The sequence below is a fragment of the Podarcis pityusensis genome, assembly GCF_964106645.2.
Source record: "Podarcis pityusensis genome assembly, chromosome: 5".
In the NCBI taxonomy this organism is placed as follows: domain Eukaryota; kingdom Metazoa; phylum Chordata; class Lepidosauria; order Squamata; family Lacertidae; genus Podarcis; species Podarcis pityusensis.
Window position 1 is genome coordinate 34333544 of NC_138032.1, and position 18100 is coordinate 34351643.

The window sequence follows — 18100 nt, forward strand, 5'->3', positions numbered from 1 at the left end:
GATGGTGATGATGACGATGACAATAAATTCTATGGGTATCTAGACATTCCATTGTGGCAATTGTAACCTAGGTTTAAGGTGCCATTTCGTGGTTAGCTTATATATCTGAGTTTCTAACACTGACGTGGAGAATCTGTGGGCCTTCAAGTGTGGCCTGCTTAGGTGCCTAAGCTGTCTCACCACCCAATTAATTCCTCCTGCTCCAAACTTTTCTGCCTCCCTGATGAATTCATGCTCATCCAGCCTCCCAGTATCAATAACACTCCCTCCCACTCATTATACTGTATTAATAATATTCCACATCCAAGACATTGCTTTTAGAATTATAAAACTCTTGATTTAGCCAACAGTGAAGTATCGCTCTTCAAGGGGAAAACAAAGACTTCCACATTGGATGGCACTTCTAAAAGGCTGCTTAGCCAAAGGAAGGAGAGTTGTGGGGGCAGGAAAAAATATGAGAATATAAAACAAATGAGATCACCAAAAGAAGCATATTTCTGTTTCAAGGAGGAAGTTGGAAGAAGACCAAAATCACTGCTGGCAGTGAGAAGTGGGAATCACGTCTTGGTATACCACGTCTGGAGCTATAAATAATAACAAGTCACTATTTCCTGAAAACAATGCATCTCGGAGAAGCTTCCGTTTTCATAAGCTATTTTGCTTATTTAAAATGTTTTTACACATTTTAATTAAATGTTTTCAAAAAAAAGACAGCTTTTATGTGTCTCTTGACACGAAATTGTTGATGCATCTTGGAAATTAGATCTGAGCTTCTAACTGCAAAAAACATCTCACGACATGGAAATGTGGTCCTCTAACAAAGTATTTAAACTCAGATACTATTTTCTTGTGTGGTGGTGATTTTAGTGTTATCATTTTAATATATTCACATTTTATTTTTATTATGATTATGTATTACCTGCCCTTTGCCCTAAAGTCCCAGGGTATGTTGCAACCCTAAAAACACAAAATATCAAGAACAGTTCAAAACAGTAGTGATGTTGATATATTCGCTTTATAAAACTTGTTATCTGCCCTGGGCTACTTGAGGAAGAGAGGGAAACAAACACGCTTCTGTGCCTCAAGATTTAAAAAATAAATAAATTCAGCTGTAATACACACAGGAATAAGTTATATTGAACTCAATAAGGCTTACTTCTGAGTAAACATATCTAGCTGTTTTCTAAATCTTAGAGGATCATTATTATTATAAGCCCAGAATTTTCCCATACCCCCTAACATTTTGAGAGGAAAATTTGGGGCACACTCCCATCCCCACCATCCAGCCAATCCCGTCGCTCATTCGTACACCCTCTCCCTGCTTCTGCCCCCTTCCTCACCCGCCTGCCCCATCCCTCCCCTCTCCTACCTGCTACATGGACCAGACCAGCCTCTGCCTCCTCCTCCAATGCCACAGACGTACTTCCAGAAGGCAGCTTCCAAAAGTGCCACAGTGGATGGAGGAAGGGGAGTGATGATATGTGGCATCAAGGTAGTTCCCCCCTCCTCTGTTTCTGGGTCCCACACTCTGATGTGAGCCACCTGACTTGCACCCAGGCCCAGACAGAGGGGGGGGGGCATATGGGCCACTTGGCCCGAGCCTTCGATTCCAAAGGGGGCCTCAGTCAGCATATTCACAATTGCAGGGGATGCACTGGGGCCAACGCGGAGGTGCAAAGGAGGTGCAAAGGTGCAAAGGAAAACATTTTTCCAAATCTTCTAATTGCATTACACATTTTCTTATCATCACCAGCTACAGTGGCCTCCAATGGGAGAAGTTTCAATATATTAAAACGAATTAAGTCTTTCTTTCGATCAACAATGGCTCAAGAATGCCTAAACGGTTTAGCAATGATAAACATAAACCACGATAAGGCGAAATTGTTTGATTTTTCTTGCGTAATTCAAGAATTCGCAGAAAAGAAAGCCAGGAAAGCATTTTTAAATGTAAATACTTAAAATAATCCTTTTCCCTATGTATTTTTAAAAAGCACTATTGTATATCTATATTTTCCATTTTGTTTTTATATGCAGATACGGTTCAAGCCTTGAAATAAAATTATTTGTCAGCATAACTTTTGTGGAAATTATTTATATACTTACTTATTTATAAGACTTCAGTTATCCCCAGGGTAAAAGGGGGGAGCACATTATCTACCTGGCCCGGGCCTCTGCCTGGCTCTGCTTGCACCACAGCATGGAACCAAACAACGAGCCCCAAAATTGGTCATCTGGGATTGGGATCAGAAGCCGGGGTGGCTTCTGTCAATCTGGGATGTCCCAGTTAAATCGGGACACTTGGGAAGAGTATGCATTCCTAATTTAGAGTGCCTAAACCATGAGTCTTCCCATTCATTCCGCTTTTACAGAAGTGGCTCCTCTGTCCTCCAAGTCCCTGTTCAAAGAAGCTTGTCACAGGAGCTTTGTTAAATGGTGGTCTGGCAGGCCTGAGCTCCAGGTCTTTTGTGGCAGATCCCAGACTTCCTGCTCCTTAGTTTAATACTATAAAGAAGAGTTGTTATTTTGCTGAAAGGGCAGCTGGACACTGCAAAGCACAGCATTGGCAAAATCTCAGCCACATGCCATCTTAATTTCATACGCCTATAAATCAGCATATGGAGCTCTTATGCAAATTTGTGCCATGGGCCTACCCTGCCCCGAAAATCCTTTTATTTTTGAGTGGCCAACCCCCCCCCCATGCCCTCCTAACTTTCAGGGAGCAGATCAAAACAAATGTTTAGACACCAGGTTTTGGGTCTCCCAAAGGACTAGACTTCTCTGATGCTTTTCCAGTTATGATTTGGTTTTATCTTTAAGGATGAAATGTAGGGTGTTTTCTTTATTTTGTAAATGTCAGAAGCTTCCCCACATTTCACAGAAAACAATATTTAAAATAAATTAAAAAGATACTCAAATGTGGATGTGGTAAAACAGTAAGACAGAAGTGGCATGTGTTCCAAGTTCTCGATTCTGAGACATTAGGAAACAGCCTGCGCTGGACAGGGTTGTACAGTAGTACCTCGGGTTACAAACGCTTCAGGTTACAAACTCCGCTAACCCAGAAATATTACCTCAGGTTAAGAACTTTGCTTCAGGATGAGAATAGAAATCGTGCTCCGGCGGTGCGGCAGCATCAGGAGGCCCCATTAGCTAAAGTGGTGCTTCAGGTTAAGAACAGTTTCAGGTTAAGAACGGACCTCTGGAATGAATTAAGTTCTTAACCAGAGGTACCACTGTATTTTCTTAGAAGGAGCAGGTCTTAGCTTAGGGCTTACCCAGCAGCACTGTCACTAGAGACTCAGGAGGCCTCAGTGGCCAGGAGTGCTTTCCTGCCTTCTTTGGCAGCTTTTGAACAGAGATGATTTACTCTTTGTAGTCCATGCTCTGCTAATTTTCAGACAAGGTTGCTGCAGTGCATTGTATGTGGTTCTTTTGTCTTCAGCTGATCACACAGAAACTCACTATGAGCCGAGTTAGTGGTTAAATGAACTTTATTTCTGAGGAGGCCAAAGAGCCTGTGTAGAATAGTAACCAACCTCTGTGTCACCTCTGTGTCGGCCCTCCAGGAGCCAGCTGTTTATGTCATATATGTATCTTAATCAGAACAAACACTCAGAAAACTGTGGGTTCGCTTGCCAATAAGAACATCAAAAGGTTATCTAAAAGTAGCCCAACTGGTCACCAGGCTATAAACAGTTTAATCTCTTTCCTGGCTCTTAATCTGAGAGCTGAGCAAACTGCAGTGGTTGGACAATTAAGCAGCATAAAAGGACATCCAAGATCAGTGGCGTAGCGTGGGGGGTGCCAGGGGTGCCGGCCGCACCGGGCGCAACATTTTGGGGGGCGCGTTTGGCCGGCCCCCCTCGAGGAAGCGGGAACCTCTCCAAGGCACAGCGTGCCGTCGGTAGAGGAAAAAAGCCGCGCAGCAGCAGCAGCAAAGTCGGGAGGAGGAGGAGGTGGAGCGAGCCTGCTAATTCCTTGCTGGGAATTAAGCGGCTCAAAGAGGCAAAGGAAAAGAGGTGGAGCCGCTGGCCCGGAGGGGAGGAAGCTGGAAAGAGCAGCGCGCCAAGCGCACGTGACGCAAAGGGCCTGCCCACGTGCAGGCTGAGCTCCCCGTGGCAGGGGCGGAGGGAGGCGCTCTGCACGTGCTTAGGAGGCGCACGCTCTTTCCAAAGAAGGACCCGGCTACTGGATCAAGGCCACAAGGGCCCATGTAAAGTGAGTGGCCAAGCAGACGCGTCAATGAGAAGCACTCAAAGCAGGACCGGGGCACAAGAGCGCTCTCGCTCTCCCTTCCTGCTGTTTCCAGGGGGTGGAGGCGTCGCTGCCTTGAGGGCTCTCGCTCTCCCTTCCTGCTGTTTCCAGGGGGTGGAGGCGTCGCTGCCTCGAGGGCTCTCGCTCTCCCTTCCTGCTGTTTCCAGGGGGTGGAGGCGTCGCTGCCTCGAGGGCTTCCGAGATACCCTGGGGTGAAGTCCCGCTTCACCTTCTTGGGAGTCCCTCTCTTATGCTTTGGGGGGGGGGGTAGCAAGGGGGAAGAATAATGATTTCCTCCACCACCAGCCCCAAATTCTATAGTAAGAGAAATTGGGGGCCAAGCCAACTGGGGAAATGGTGAGTCTCTAACTGTAGAGCTCAGGTACAATGGTGCCCCACAAGAGGAACGCCTCACAAGACAGAAAACCCGCTAGACGAAAGGGTTTTCCGTTTTGGAGGCGCTTCGCAAAACAAATTTCCCCATGGGCTTCCTTCGCAAGACGAAAGCCTAAAGGGAAATCTCCGGGACAGCGGGGAAGCGCAGCGCGTCTTCCCCACTGTCCTCGGACCTCCTCCAAAGCCGGGCGGTGGGGCGGAGAGACCTCCTCCCGCCGCCAGGCTTCGGAAGGATGCTCCGAAGGCTGGCGGCGGGAGGAGGGCTCTCCGCCCCACCGCCAGCCTTCGGAAGGCTGCTCCGAAGCCGGGCGGTGGGGCGGAGAGACCTTCTCCCCACGCCAGCCTTCGGATGGCTGTCCTGAAGACTTGTGGTGGGAGGAGGGTTTTCCTTCCCTCCGCCAACATTCAGAATGCTGTTCTGAATGTTGGCGGTGGGGAGGAAAAATCCTCCTCCCACCGCAAGCCCCGGGAACAGAGGAGAAGTGCTGCGCTCCTTCCCCTCTGTTCCCGTACCTGTCCTGAAGGCTTGCGGTGGGGAGAAAAGCCCTTCTCCGCACCGCCAGCCTGGCAAGCGGTTTCCATAGGAACGCATTAATTGATTTTCAATGCATTCCTATGGGAAACGGTGCCTCGCAAGAAGAAAAAACTTGCGGAACGAATTAATTTTGTCTTGCGAGGCACCACTGTATTTAGGAGCAAGCTGGCTCTGCCCATAGGGAGGAAAAGCACTCTGTGCAAGCTCAGAAAACCCACGCTACGCCACTGTGCGCTCGCACTCGCAGCTCTCTGCCCCTACCTGGCTCACTCACTCTCTCTCACTGCAGTGCTATTGACATTATACAATGAAGGGGTGCAAAAAGTGCAGCAAGGCAAGAAAGTGATTTTTTTTCCCTTTTTTTAGAATTTCAGCAGAATACTACACCTATATCATGTCATACAAAAAAGAATCTGGTGCACAAGGCAGGAAAAGGAGAAAGATAGAGACAGAGAAACAAGCTAAGTTAGCTGGAAGCCTTCACCGGTTTTTGGTGGGTACTGCTGAAAATACAGCAGGACCATCAGCAGCACCACAGGAGACTCATAATCCTGATCCTGTGTCGGTGGACATTCCTGTTCCTGCATTAGAAGCGGAGACAGTTTCATCTAAGGATGTTTATACTCAGCCAGATCTGCCAGAAAATATTGACCAAAAAGTTTTTACTGATATTGGCTATTGGCCTGAAACCATGGATGAAACCTTGAAAACTGAACTCGTCAGGCGAGGGACAGAGGAACTGCAGAATAAGGATGCATGGTTTCCAAGAGACAGTAATGGCAGGTCATTTTGCAAGGATTGGTTCTACATACATTTGGAGAATGGTGAGACTATGTTAAGGACATGGTTGGGGTTTTCTCCTGTAAACAATGCTGCATATTGCTTTCCTTGCATGCTTTTTCAGAAGGCTAAAGGGAAAAGTTCATTTGGAAAGTCAAGTGGATTTAATGCATGGAGAAAGTTAAGCCCTAGATTGGTAGAGCATGAGCGCAGTTCACATCACTTGAGTGCATTTACAATGTGGAAAGAATTAGAAATGCGGCTGCATAAACAGGAGACTATTGATGTTGCTGCCCAGCTTGCACAACAGAGGTCATTTGAAAAATGGAAGGCAATCTTAGTCAGAATACTTGATTGTGTTCTGTATCTAGCAAGGCAAACCTTACCCTTACGTGGTCACTCTGAAGATTTAAATACAGATGGTAACTGTGGAAATTTCTTAGAAACTTTCAAGTTACTCGCCAAATATGACCCAGTTGCCAAACAACATATTCACAGAGTACAACACACAGATGGCTACATTGTGTCCTATCTCTCTCCACAGAGCCAGAATGAGTTTATTAGCCTGCTCAGTGATCACATTCGAACAGTCATCTTTCAAAATATCATAAAGGCCAAGTATTTTGCTATAATGTTTGACAGCACTCCTGATATTTCACACACTGACCAAATGTCCCAAGTGATTCGATATGTGCATACTGAAGATTCAGGAGTCCATGTGACAGAGTCTTTTATTGACTTTATTCAGCTATATGGGAAATCAGCTGATGTCATTACAAAACAAATTTGTGACAAGTTGCAAGCTGATGGCCTTAAACTAGAGCATTGCTACGGCCAGGGATACGACAATGCTGCGACTATGGCTGGACACATTAGTGGTGTACAAACGTATTTTGGATATGAATCCCAAAGCAATGTTTGTGCCATGTAACAATCACTCGCTCAATCTTGCTGGGATGCATGCAGTTGGTGTTGGGACAAAGTCTGTTACTTTCTTTGGCACTGTGGAAAAGGTGTATGCATTTTTCTCAAGCTCCACCCACAGGTGGGATATCCTTAAGAAACATGTACCAATTAGTGTAAAGCGATCGTGTAACACAAGATGGAGTTCAAAGCATGAAGCTGTATGCGTACTTGCTGAACACACTGAGAAAATAACAGACGCTTTGGAAGCATTGAGAGATGGGCCGGAAGAAACCTCTGAAACCAGGGGTGATGCAGGAAGTCTTTTAGTTTGCATAATGACATATGTTTTTTTCTCTTTCTTGCATTTTTGGAACCCAGTACTAACCGAAGTAAATGATACTCAGATCTACCTGCAGCAAGAAGGACTTGCGCTTGATCAATGCGTGCAAAAATTAAAAGCATTGGCTTTATTTTGTCATGAAAAACGTGATAGTCTAGTGTCAAAGGCAACTGAGAAAGCTCTGCAGGTATGCAAAACCTATTGCATACCTACAGAGAGAAGAGTTGGAAGACGCAAGAAGATGGATGGTGAGAACAGTTGCGATGCTGGCTTGACCTTAATACAGGAAACAAGCAGAGAACAACTGGAAGCAATTGATCAGCTTCAGGCAGAAATTAAAAAACGTACTACACAGATGAATACACTTCACCAGCGATTTGCTTTTTTGCAAATCCAAACATTGTTGGATACTGGAAAAGATGATTTTATTAAGAAACAAATTCTGCACATGTGTGCTCAGTACACAGAATTGAATGCTGCATCTATGCTTACCGAAATAACTCGACTTCGGCACCACATTATCTTGTATAAGAAGGTCAATCCTGATGAGCAGGTTGCAAACTGGTCAGCTTTAGATTTGCTTCGCTGGGTGTATAAGTGGAAGCTGCAAGAAAGTTTAACTAACTTTGTTGTCACATTAAGAATCTTTCTTACTATCACTGTTTCTACAGCAAGTTGTGAAAGAAGTTTCTCAAAACTTAAACTAATTAAAACATATCAGAGATCTACAATGAGCCAAGAAAGACTGAGTAATCTAGCAATACTGTCAATTGAGAGAGACTTTAATGTAGATTTCAGTTCCGTTGTTGAAAAATTTGCGCAAATTAAAAGCAGGCGAATTTAAATTAATCTGTATATACAGATTGATATCTTGCACTTCTATTAAAGAATTACAATTAGAGGTATAGGATTGAGGAAGTTGGCTCCATCTAGCCCAGTCTTGGATCATCTCCAGGGTATGGTTTCATTTTGATGTTTAGTTTTTGTTCTTGATATTTTTTGTCGTTTACGATGGTTGTGAGACGACATATAATAGCATGGCCCATGCTAGGTTACTACATTTGTAGATTTGTATTCATAGACCTGCTGAAAATGTGAAGAATGTGTGATGCATGTTCACACTCAATAAAGTGTTTGAAAATAAACTTGTATTTAGATGCATTTTACTTTAATTACATCAGTATTTTCATAACAAACAATACATGTGCTTAGGGGGTAAGGGTTTCTTTAACTAATCTAGTGGAAGAGACTCGAGTGCTAAAATCCACGGGTTAGGGGGCGCAAATTATTTGCCTTGCCCCGGGTGCTGACAACCCACGCTACGCCACTGTCCAAGATCATTCAGGTGGATATTTTGGATGATTTCCCAGCCGATGTACAGATAGCTCCTCCAGGATCCCAGTACCTGTAATGACATGCCGGTCCCTGTAAGCCCATAAAAACAGTACACTATATGACCATTGGTGCTGCTTATAAAATGTTTGATCTCAGGGGGCAGAGGAGGGACGGTTCCTCCATGGTTTATTTAAATAGAACCTTTAATGTCTATTCCTGACACTGGAGCTCATTCATTTTTTAAATGCCAAATGCAGATGAAGACTTGTGGTAGGAAAATGGTGCCATCTTTGGAATCTGTTCCCTTGAGTGACTGTTCATGGCCCTGGATTGGTTAGCAGGATGCTGAAGACAACTCTAGGATTTTGGGAAACTTTCCGTGACTCTCCTTGCAAGAGAGGATATTAGGATAACACATTCTTATTTTCAAATGTGGCACCCTTTAGATTCCTTTGTTCATTGCCAGAAATAAGTACAGTTTTTTGTTCAGCGTGAACTAGGCAATGGGGAGCAAAGTAAGATAGCTGAACTTCAGTGAACCTCTGCATGCAGATGCTACAAAAGTGAAGTACCTAGTGATGAAATTACCATAAGCAGTTCTCCCCGCTCAGCCAAAAGGGGATTTGTAGCCATAAGCCATTACTTTCCAGTAAAAGAAGCGATCTTCTTTGTAGCTCTGCTCTAAGCACAGTTCCTTAAAGAGATAGAATGAAAACTAGAGGAAGAAGCTTGCTAAAACTTTTCTGAATAAGCTGAGCACTCTCTAGCAACTAGCAAATTAAATAACTGATGGGGCATTAGTACTGTTATGAGTTTGTGGTTACCAGACGCATTCTAACCCTGGAACCAGCAAGTGCTAAAATATAAGACAGGAAGCTTCCTGTGTTTGTGTAATCACCTGGGTGATGGGCCATTAAGAAAACAAATGAAAAGTGATCGGCCATTAAGAGAGAACAAGGGAAAGGTAATGGGCCATTAAGAGAACAAAGGAAAGGGTCCCTCCTCCAACTCTTCAACAGTGAGAAGGACAAAAGGCAGAGTTGAGAATTGGGAGTTGGCTGTAATGCCACCTAGAAGTCAGAGAAGGAGAGCATGATGTTTGATTTCTGAACGCTCTCGCTAGGAGAGAAACAAGATCCTTTCTGGCTGTTAATGCTGTGAACTCTTCCTCCACCATAGGATCAAGTTGTATATATGTGTAAATAAACCACATATCATAAAGACGCCACACTCTCTGCTACGCGTCATTCCCAAAAAGAAACACGAACCCTTGATAAGCACCTGAACCCCCTGAAATCTCACACTGCTCAGAGATTGGGGTGGCATGCAAGAGTACAACATGAGAGCTATTTTGAAGCCATGTATCCTGTGTTCAGTCATTATGTGGAACATTAATGCAAAATTAACTGGAAGAGAGTTGCACTATAGAAGCAAGGAACAGTTTCTTTTTGTTTTCAAGGAGGAGGAGGAGGAGGAAATTTACCAATCTTATTTATCAAGTAAGTGGCCTTGGTGTGTTCTGTGGTGTTACAAGCCAAAGGAAAGTGGGAGTTATGGTGCAGATTCTTTCTGACCTATTTCTATCCATCTTATGCCATCCATTCATCACTCTTATCTTAAAGTTCCTGGATGTCCAGATGAACCCCCAATTTGAAAAAAAACAACAACTTCTGATTAAGTAGATGCTAACATGTATCAAAATAGTATAAAAGCTGCTCTTCTGACTTAAAGGAGTTGGGTGAGTCATATTCTTTGTAAATTTCCCCTTTGTAGATAAACAAATTGGTCATCCTGAAAACAAATATTCAGACTCAAGGAATTGTTAAAGTTTGCTTTGTTACAGCCTAGATAATGAATCAATCATTTTTGTTTGTTTCAGTTATTATTAATCAAGTGGATGAATGGTTTCTCAGTTTTTGTTTTGAGATTTACATGCCTACAGGTCTTGAAGAAAAAGAAACAGTGTGACCTCTTTTACAATTCCAAGTACACCTAATATCCATTATCCATTATCTCTGGAAAACATGTATCTATTTGAAGACACTCAGCAAGCAGATATGGCAAATCTTTACACAATTATTTACATTTCAAAGTCTAATGAAGAACCAAGTTTTAACGATACATTAACCCATGGGGTGTATAAACTATAGTTCAAGTTTGAAAGCCATAAAGACACAGTTTCTTAAGGCAGAAACCCAGTTTTTCGCATATGAAGATGGATATCGCTACATCTGGGCTTGTGAGGACAGTGCAATCCTCTACAAGTCTTCTCAAAAGGAACTCCCATTAAGTTTAGTGGGGCTAACTCTCAGGTAAGAGGCTACAGATTGCAGTCCAATTGTGCTACAAGAAGACCTGCCCTGGAGGATTGTTGGTAAGCCATCAAGGGGGAAAAACTTGCTTTGCCTTGTCTGTTGTATATAGGAAACAATGGGGATGCTTTGTTTGAAATTGTATGGGGTTCTACTTATACTGAAGGTCAAATTTCAGGATCTCTTCTAACACAGAGCTGGTTCGGAGATCCCATGCAACATGGTTTGGACCTACAGAAATGAGACCTGTGCTCACATGTTCCTCCCTCCCTTATATTTCTACTTCCCTCCTCTCATATTTAACTACTTATTTCAGCTCTGTTCACGTGTTACTTGCATGTGGAGCGCTCACATGTTGAAGAAGGGGAGAGGGTGTGCTGCTGTCCTGCTGCCAATGTTGTGTGACATGGAGTTTTGAAAAGGAACTGGCTACCAGTTAGTTTCCAGGCCCAATTCAAAGTGCTGGTTTTGACCTACAAGGCCTTAAACGGCTCAGGACTGCAATACCACAAGGACTGCCTCTTCCCATATGAACCTACCAGGACCCTGAGATCATCTTCTGAGGCTCTTCTCCATGTATCTCCTCCTTGAGAGGTCCAGAGGCTGGCAACATGAGAACGGGTCTTCTCTGCAGTGGCTCACCATCTCTGGAACGCTCTCCCCAGGGAAGTTCACCTGGTGCCTTCATTACACACCTTTAGGTAACAGGCAAAAATGTTCCTTTTTAACCAGGCCTTTGGTTGATCTGTTTGACATCCTATAACCTTTTAAAATGTGGCTCTTTTCTTGGGGTCTGTTTGTTATTGGGTTGTTGTTTTTATTCTGATTATATATATTTTCTGTGAATTGCTCTGAGACCTCTGCGTATAGGGCAGTTTATAAATAATAAATAATATTAATAATAATGTCCTATAGTAATGTAGATTTGTGTTTCCCCCCTTTTCTTCTTATGCCTGACTTTCAGCTAAGCTCAGAAGGATTCACCCTTCTCATTCCTAATAAACAATAGTGTAGGGGAGGCCATTCTAATTTATTGTATAGTAATATTAATTTCAACCTATATTTATTAGATATGTCAAGCTGTTTTGAAAATTCCTTCCTCACATCCACCTTCTTATCAGTTGCCTCCCATGGTGCTGGTTCATAAGTTTATCATTCGTTTATTTCCTAGCAGGTATTTGGCAAATACAAAAAGAACTTATTAATCAGCCACAGGTCAATAAATGTCATCTCTCATTGTCCTCCTGAATTCCATCCAGTTAATTATTGTTATATCAGTCCTTAAGACAAGGCTATCTATCCTGCATAATTTTCCAGTCCTTACCTTTATTGAAAATGCCTCCTAACATTGTCTCATCAGCAGATTTCACTATCACACTCCTGCATCCTTTCCTAAACCCAATAATGAAAATATTGAGCAAGTGGCAGTCTATAACATCTTATTTTGAGCTCAAAATTGTGCCTTTTATTTTGCACATCATCCCTCCCCCCCCACCCTACCATTAACTGGTCATGGATCCATCTCAGAATATCTTCTTCAGCCCTTAACTGTTGTTGTAAACAAAAATTGCCCCTTTGCCTTATGGGGTATCCAAGAGCCCATACAGAGTCCTTACATAGGTTCCCTATTGGTAGGAGAAAATAACAGAGGCCAACCAGAGAATACTGAGAAGCAAAGCAGCTGGTAAGCTTGATCTTTATTGATCTGTTGCAACAGGGTGCTCCTCTTACCCGCAGGAAAGGAGGAAGAACCCAGAACAATGGTGTGCAAGGCCTAATATGGACTTTTGAAATTGCCACCCTGTAGATCAAGACCACCCCCAGAAACATCATACATACATCACAGAAGGGGTGTAACCTAAGACCACCCCCCAGATACATCATACCTACATCACAGAAAAGGCGGTCTAAAACAGAAATTTGAATGTTGTTTTTCTCCTGTCCTTGTTTATGTCCTGTCTGGCAGGTTACTTGATTGGATTGCCTGGGGAGCCTGGCCAGTCTTTTGTAATGATAAATACTTAGTTCCTGGGCCAGGTCACAGGCTCACACCCTATTCAAACACAGACATACCCTTAAGATAGGATTTGTGAAAGAAAAGACAATGGGGAGGCTTTTCCATTTTCCTTTGACCTTGCAGAGAAAACATTTGGTCAGTTTGGGACAGTTTGGGAATCAAAATGGTTCCAGGTCAGTCTTCCTGTGCTGATCTATGTACGTGCTTGGTTGGTACACTTATGAACATTTAACATATATCTAAGACCTCAAAATTCCTATCACACTGTGCCGCTGCAACAATGTTTTACATAAGAAGAAGACGTGTTTTTATTGCAATACTGTGCCAAGTTATATCAATAAATTTATTCAGACCTCCCAAATGTAGTTAATGGCACACCCATACAAATCTAATGCAAGCTTATAATCACTCAAACTTGCATTTATCCACCTACCATTTTGGCAAGCAGCAAGGTGCTGTGGGAAAGCACCTATTAACGCGGGGAAATTTCTGTAGCAACAAACCAAACTCTGTATCAAGAACCTGAAGTCCTCTCTTTTAGTGCTGCTTAGGGTGGGCAGAGATAAAATAAATGGAAATTCTTCCTGTCAAATCTGGACACCTGTAGGCAATGGTGTTTAACAGAGCAGAAGGTGATATGATCAACGGAAGCTAATAAGTTTTAGTATCAAGATAGATTTTGCTTTTCTGTGTTTCCCTACTCAGTGTCTGCCCTGCAATTCTTCCAAGTCTGTTGTATCACCCAGACAAGGTATTGTGGTTTATAACAAATTCTGCTCAGTTTCAAAGCAGGACAACTACAATCCATGGATTATGAAGCTGGCTTCTTAAATGGGCCAGTTTGTTAGACTATGGTTCCTGGTCCAAACAACATGTCACCTTCCTCCTGCGAGTTCCTAACGTGTGGGGGTCTACTTCGACCTTTGGGTACCTCTTGATGTAATGTCATCAAATTTGGCATGAGGGATCCTGAAGTGACCTTTGTCAATGTTTGGATACCAGGAGCCATTTTGATTTAAGATGGGGGACCGAAACATGAATTTGGAAGAACGTTACCCATTTGGGGGCATATGTTTGGCTGCCTCTCAAGATAGTGACCCCAGATTGGGCATGAGGGTTCCTAGGTAGGGGGGCAATGGCCTTCATCAATGTTTGGATGCCGGGTGCCATCATGATTCAAGATAGTAGACTGGAACATGGCACCAATCATTTTATTTTGGCACATGCTCAGCCACTTCTCGATATATCGTCAGGCGCCATTTAGAATCAAGATGGCAACCCAGTATGAATTCACAACTAGTCCAAGCAAAATTATTGTCATGACATGACCAAACACACAACTTACACTATCCTTTTAAGAAGCATGTTTGTTTGTTTGTTTCTAAAAATTATCAGGCAGCACCAGGCACTCTCCATTATTAATAAACATTCACTTTCTTGTTTTCTTAAACCCAGTGTGATTGCATCCACAAAAAGTGTACTCCTCCAACAGGAATTCTGTTGCAGTTCAGCTTCTGCCAGTGTTTGAATGCCAACAATCACTAGCCAGCTTGAATTGTGTCTGGTGTGTCTGGGGGTAATTCCTTCATCCCATTCACGCAAGTACAGATCGCTGGTGTTTGCACACAGAAAAATGACCTACTTGCTTTCATATTTTATTTCCCAGCTACCCAAACCCTTCCAAATTTCCCAACTACCCCCCTAAACTTATATTGAAGATACCAGATCTGACTGCTGATGTACCTAAATTAATTCAGCAGCCGAGTCTTTTTTAGTCCATCCAGAGATATATGGCACCTTTCCAACATACGAGCAAGCACAGGCTGGCTTCTGTTTCCTACCAAGTGGAATAAAAGAAGCTTTCCTATCCAAGAACACTCCATCCCTCCATGTTGCACTTAGTGGAGCTGCAACTTTCATTGATTATATTATAAATGTATAATGTACTGTTTGGAGAGCAGATGTATAGTAGTAGATAGCTAGGGCCTGTGCTGAGAAGTCCTCAGACCACAATCTCATGGCATTAGCACCGCTCCTTCTATATTGTTGAGACAATATTTGCCTTTCTTACAGCCTGTTGTAAGGGTTACTAAGATAATGCAAAGTTGTTTTGAGCTTTTTGGGGAAATGTTAAATGGATGCTAGGCAATGGACATCTATTTTTCTATAATGCCTGCCGTAAACCATTATTTGTACCCTGCCCATCTGAAATATACTCGGGAGTCCTGCAGTGATTTCATGCTCTTTATTGCAGCTTGTAAAACAGTGATTGAATTGCCCCCCAAACCTCAGGCTTTTATATACCTTATTTACACAATGAGTCCCATCTGATTGGCTGATTCTGCTTCCCTCCTGGAACCTGATTGGTCTTTTCCTGCAAGCCAATCAGTTGTTGCATTCTAGGATCCTACTTGCCTATTGTTCTAGGATCCGAGCTTAGTACATAACACCATCTGACTGGGTTTCCCCAGCCACTCTGGGCTAGGATTCCAAGGCAGAAAATGCCTCCATTGCTTTCATTTCTTACTCTCTACTATTTCCTCCTCTCTCTCTGATGTAGCCATCAAATATTCAATTTTAAGAACATAAGAGGAACTCTGCAGACAGCCCCTCTAGTTCAGCCTCTGACTACCTCCATTAGCCAACCAGATGCCTCCAGTCCTCTCCCCTCATTGCTTCCCAACAACTGCTTTAACTGGCCTAAACATCACTGCTAGCAGCCACTGAAAGATCTGTCCTCCATAGGTTTGTCTAATTCCCCTTTAAATCACTGAAGCTGGTGCCTGTTGTGCATCTACTGCCTTTGAGGCATCTGATCAAGGCCTGTATTTTAAAATGAGCTTAAAGATATATTTGCAAATGTTTGTATGTCTCATGCCAGGCAGAAACCAGCTGGCTAAGTACTTTGGCAGTTGTTTATCTTCCTGCTCTCCTGAACAAGGCCCCCCCCCCCCCCGATTTATAGCAGTAGCAGGAGACAAGTTTCTCAAAGTTGTAAAAGGGAATTACAGGCTGGGAGCAAATGTTACACTGACCCTACATATTACAGAATACAATCAAGCTGCAAAAACACTAATTAAGAGTTGGTAAATAGTAAGATTTATTGTTTAACAGAAAATAGTACCATGTGCCTCCCATCAGACTCTAGCCATATTTTCCTAAGGTTTAAGGTATACTGAGAGAGTTAAAGGGCAATAAATTTTGGGAAGAGCCAATGGGAAAAGCAGCTGGCTGGGAAAGGAGGGTGTAAACTGAAGAGGCTTCTTTTGAAGCTGTTTTTACTGAGTTCCTTTTTTACTTTGCAAAGGCCTTTTCTTCTAAAAAGCTATCTATGTTATGTATGAGATTTGTTGGCTTAATGTAATTATGCAAAGGATTTAGAAAGTAAGAAATGTTAGATTCTTATGTTAGATTCTTATTTCATTGATGGTGTGTGAGAATGTGAACCCAAGATCTCTGTTTAGATAGAATTTAATACCATGAGCTATTTGTTTCAGCCATTTGTTTTGGAATGCAGGGGCAACAGGGGCAAAAGGTGATCTGGTAATTAAGGTGCCTTGTCGAGGCAAATGTAAGATATATGGCTACTTGTCTGCCATTTATGGATAGAAGGAAATATAGCTCTTTGTCTCCCATAAAAGGTAATAGGAAATGGGTGTATCTTTTATGATTGGTTCTAGCAAACAGCCAATAGGAATTTCAACCAGGCTGATTGGACAGAGGCAGCCAAAGGAGGAACAAGGGGGCTGGGCTGAGGAAATATAAGTGCTGGCCATCAGGGCTGGAGGGGGGCAGAGCTTTGGTAACCATATACCACTGTGCCTATCATTTATTTGTCTGACAAATAAATTATTATTTTAATTTCTCTATTGCTGCGTTGAATATTTCATTCCAGCTAAGCGTTAACCACAAGCAGGGTGCTACACCTTCTCATTCATTCAGGAAAAATGCATATGGGCATAAAGTGCGCAGGGAAAGCAGGCAAGGACAGGGGTGGATGGGGTACCATGCCTGCAGTCACTCCCCCTAGTCTAGGGTTGCCACCTTTGGTCAGGCAAAAGACAGGGCAGGTTGGGGGTGAGGATTGGGGGGCACACACACTCTCATGACACCAAATCCCCCCCCTTTGTGGAGGGGGGGGTTTCCCCGGTTTGGCCTCCCTTACCACCCTGGCCCCTCTCTTTCCCTTGACTCACGGGCAGATGGCCAGCTCCCATGGGCAACTTGAACCACATCTCTAGCCTCTTGCCCATGCAGGCATAGGAAAAGGCTTGAGCATGGAGGAGGAGGGAGGTGGAGAGGTCAGGTTAGGGTGGTGGAGGCGGCTAAGTGGCAGCAGACCCGCACCATTCTTGACCAATGGGTAGTGGCTGAGGAGGAGCGCCAGTGAGGAGGAAGGAAGGAGGTACAAGGGAGGGAGAGGAGGTCTTTTCCCTTCTCTCTATTGTCCCTCACGCTGGGCCAAGCTCCTCATCAGCCGCACCAACAATGACACAACCACCATTTTGGGCTGGCCGAGCTCAAATACAGAAGAAAAGGTCTCCCGTTTGAAGAACAGGGAACATTTTTGTCCCAAAACAGGGTGGTCCTGTTTTTTACGGGATGGGTGGCGACCCCACTCCCTACAGACTTCACGCCCACAAACATGATTTCAAACACATAAATAGAGCTTTTATGTCAGCATCTTCCCAAAATTCCATCCATGGAGGTTTCAATTGAAATGCAAATAGCATATGAGAGGGGTGGGTTTTTGTTGGGGCTGTGAAAAGGGGAGGAAATGTTAAAGTTCCCCTCCCCACCCACCTCAGTTGACATCAGACACTGCTTGGCATTCCCCCCCCCCCAGCCAATTACATAACAAAACCATATATAGAGGGGATATCTAGCCTGTTCCCTAGGGACCGGCTGAAAAGCAGCAATTTCTTGAGGGAAAGAGTAGCTGCCTTGACGCAGCAACTGTCTTGGGCAAGTGGCAAAAACCTTGTGCGCAGCACACAGAACAGTTACTGCATTTCTGCAGAACAATGAAGGATCCTATTTATGCCTGTGCAGCAGAAACAAAAGGGCAAAACCAGAGATCTGGCTTTTGCCCATGCAGGTTGGAACTGGTTCCTATGGTTGAGCAATGCTAAGGCAACCTGAATGAGCACAAGTGAGTGAGTGAGTGAGTGAGTGATCTCCCCTCTATTAGGAAGATAAATAACACAAACTGGTTGTAGAACTAT

General features: G+C 43.6%; 1 long non-coding RNA gene across 1 annotated transcript in view; it reads right to left on the reverse strand.

Annotated features, from left to right (window-relative positions):
• The window catches only part of LOC308477925, a 35184-nt gene that overhangs the window by 16354 nt on the left and 730 nt on the right, over positions 1 to 18100 (reverse strand). The window contains exon 2 of the long non-coding RNA XR_013986756.1: positions 11398 to 11553. This is a non-coding gene — a long non-coding RNA (uncharacterized lncRNA). The remainder of the gene's footprint in view (positions 1 to 11397; positions 11554 to 18100) is intronic.